Genomic DNA, 2,860 nt, shown 5'->3' with positions numbered 1-2,860 from the left:
TAAGTCTAACTAGGGGCCCAGTGCATGAATTCGTGCACCTTGAAAGGAACTGTGGGCCGTGAGGCTGCGGTGGGCACAGGGTTGGGTCTTGGCCCAACCTCTGCGCCCATGCCTGGCTCCTCCCACCACGGCCCCCAGTCCCCTGTCTGCTAGCAGCCCCACTCTCACCTGCTGACAGCGGAGTGTGATTGGGGCCGGCGCAAGTGCCCGCAGTGGGTGTAAATGGCAGCTCTGGCACCAGCAGTCAGTACGAGTGGGTGTGAATAGCAGCTCCAGTGCCAGCAGTCGGAACTGGGACGCATAGGAGCAAAGAATTTTCAGTAACCACCAGAGGCTTGTCCCAATGACAGCGACTGGCACCCCACCTTGGTCTGGTGCCCCCACTTACCTGCTCCACATCCCCCCATGGCTGATGCCCGCCATGTTCCACATTCTGCCGCCTGCTGCCAACACCCACCATGTTCCGCACGCGACCCCTGGTGGTCAGCGCACGTCATAGTGACTGGTTGTTTGGTTGTTCTACTGTTTGGTCCATTTGCATATTAGCCTTTTATTATATAGTATAGTTTTTTGATATACCCGTTTTGAATAGAACTTGTGAAATCATAAGAGACATTGACTTCCTACACATTATATGTGGTTTCTATTCTGTATCTCTTGAGTCAACATAGCCTGGAAATATCCTGAGTGGATAAAATTGAACTCAGGGCTGTCTGCTGTGGGACAGGGGTCATTTGGAGCATTGTGTGTTATAACATAGAATGGCAAAATGGGAGATTCAGGAGCATGGGCCTAGCCCTGTTTGAACACTTTGGTGTCTAAGAAATCAAATTCTGAACGTCTCCCCTGGACTGCCTTCTGCCTTCCAACCTTGCTCCTGGGAACTGGAGAGCAGAAATCCCACTCTGGTGCTTATAAAACAGGTAGAAAGACCCTGCCTTTAATCTGTCCACTGCAGATTGCCCTTCTACTTTGGGAACTCCTGGAGTCCACCTTGGGAGGAGACAGCCAGAATGGACATTCCTCAGGGATCCTGAACCCTTGCTCCCCTGCCAGCATTTGTTCACCCATCACACTGTGCTTTAGGATGAGCTGGTTCAGGTGACTCGAAGTATCTGCCTACCATTTAAATGCTCATAACCTAGCCAGCAGCCATTCAATACTGGTCCCTCACCTCTGCAACGTGGGGTTTGGTTTCAGACTTCTGACAGGACTCCTGCAAGAAGCAACTGGTTTGGCTCAGGACACCAAGCCAGATGCAAAACCCGCTTACAGAGGATCACTGGGACTTGGAGGGTTAAGCCTACCCTCCCTTCTGCCTGGCCCTTGCAGTGCTGGCCTCAGCTGCTTGGAATCCCTGGGGTCCTGTAGGGCGCCCCTGCCAGCCAGATGGGCAGCAGCACCAGGAGAGGAGGAGGAGGTGAAAGGGAAACAGGCCTCAGAGTCCCCCCAGACAGGAGGGGAAGGGAAGAGGAGGAATGGAGGGAGTACAGAGGTAGGGAAGCCTCACTGGCCTAGAGTTGAGTAAAGAACTCTTCGTGAGCCAGGCAGGAGACAGGGGCTGCCTCAGGGCTTTCCAGCAGTGGGGAGATCAGGGCATGGACCATTGTGCTCAGCAGGCCTCTAACTCTGAGCCAGCTCTTGGCATGAAACCCTACCCTATGCTGGCTCCTGCTTCTCTTTCTTTTTTCTTAATAAGGTCGAATCAGAGTGAGTCAGAGAAGCCAAGTTTCCTGTTAGGCTCTGTTTGAATAAACTGCTCTGAACACAGCTTGGGCCTCTGCACAGTCTCCCAAGGCCAGAGCTGCGGCCCTGCCAGCCCCCTGCTGAGACTGGAGACTTGGGGTCCCCAGGATGACAAAGCTAGGGTCCTGGCCTAGCCAGGCCTCTATGCTGGGAAACCAGTTAAGCTGTCAGAGCTCCAGAGTCTTCATTTATAGCCTGGGGGTAATACCTTTCTTGTGGTCTATTGGGAAAATAAATGAGAAGATTATGAAAAGTACCCAGCATAGTACCAGACATATGGCCACTGTTTTCTTTCTTTTCTCTGGTCTGTGAGAGAAGGAAGGGGCTCATCTCTCAAGGGTGCCCCCCCTCCTCCCGCCTTTGTCCCTGTCTCTTTCCTGTTTTTACCTATCTTCAGCATCCTTCCTTGCCCAGTATGAACCTTGTGCAAGGCAGACACCTCCCCTGGGGACTGTCCTCTTTCCTCCTCTCCATTCCCTCACTCTGACTTCCTTCTTCCTTCAGTTGGGTTTCCCCAGGGCTCTGTGGCTGACAGGGCCCAGCATCTCTGTGAGCCCAGGGAAGCCTTTGTGATTCTACCTCTCTGCAAAGGGCAACACCTTACCTCAGTGGCTGGAGGTGTCCCAGCATCAATTGATTGAGGCCTGCACAATGGGGAACTAAGAAAGACCTGGACAGCTGTAGAGGGTACAGAGGTTGGGTCAAATGAGGGCTTTGAATCCCCAGGTTGGGCTGGCCCTGAGCTGTCTGGAGGTGAAGCAGGCAGGCAGCTCCTCTGGAGGCCTGCCCCTACAGGCCAGGATTCGCACCCACCTTTTTAAGACCCAGGCATGTGGTTAAGGCTTGCTGCCAGTCCCTGGCACTAGAAACTGGTCACAGGGGACCTTGAAGAGACAGTGATACAGGGCTGAAAAAGCTTGTTGACTATGCATGACTTTTAAGCACCTACTGTGTGCTCAGCTCTAGATTGGGCTGTCTGTTTCTGGGACTCCCATGGAGTGGTCAGTGTCCCTTGCCTTTGTGATGGAAAATTTCCCAGGCTCTGAAAAATCTGTGGGGGAACAAGACCAGCAGAGAGTTAGAGGATCAGAGAAAGGATGGGCGCCATGACATG

The sequence above is a fragment of the Myotis davidii genome, unplaced genomic scaffold (assembly GCF_000327345.1).
Source record: "Myotis davidii unplaced genomic scaffold, ASM32734v1 scaffold131, whole genome shotgun sequence".
Lineage (NCBI taxonomy): Eukaryota > Metazoa > Chordata > Mammalia > Chiroptera > Vespertilionidae > Myotis > Myotis davidii.
This window is presented reverse-complemented; position numbering follows the sequence as displayed.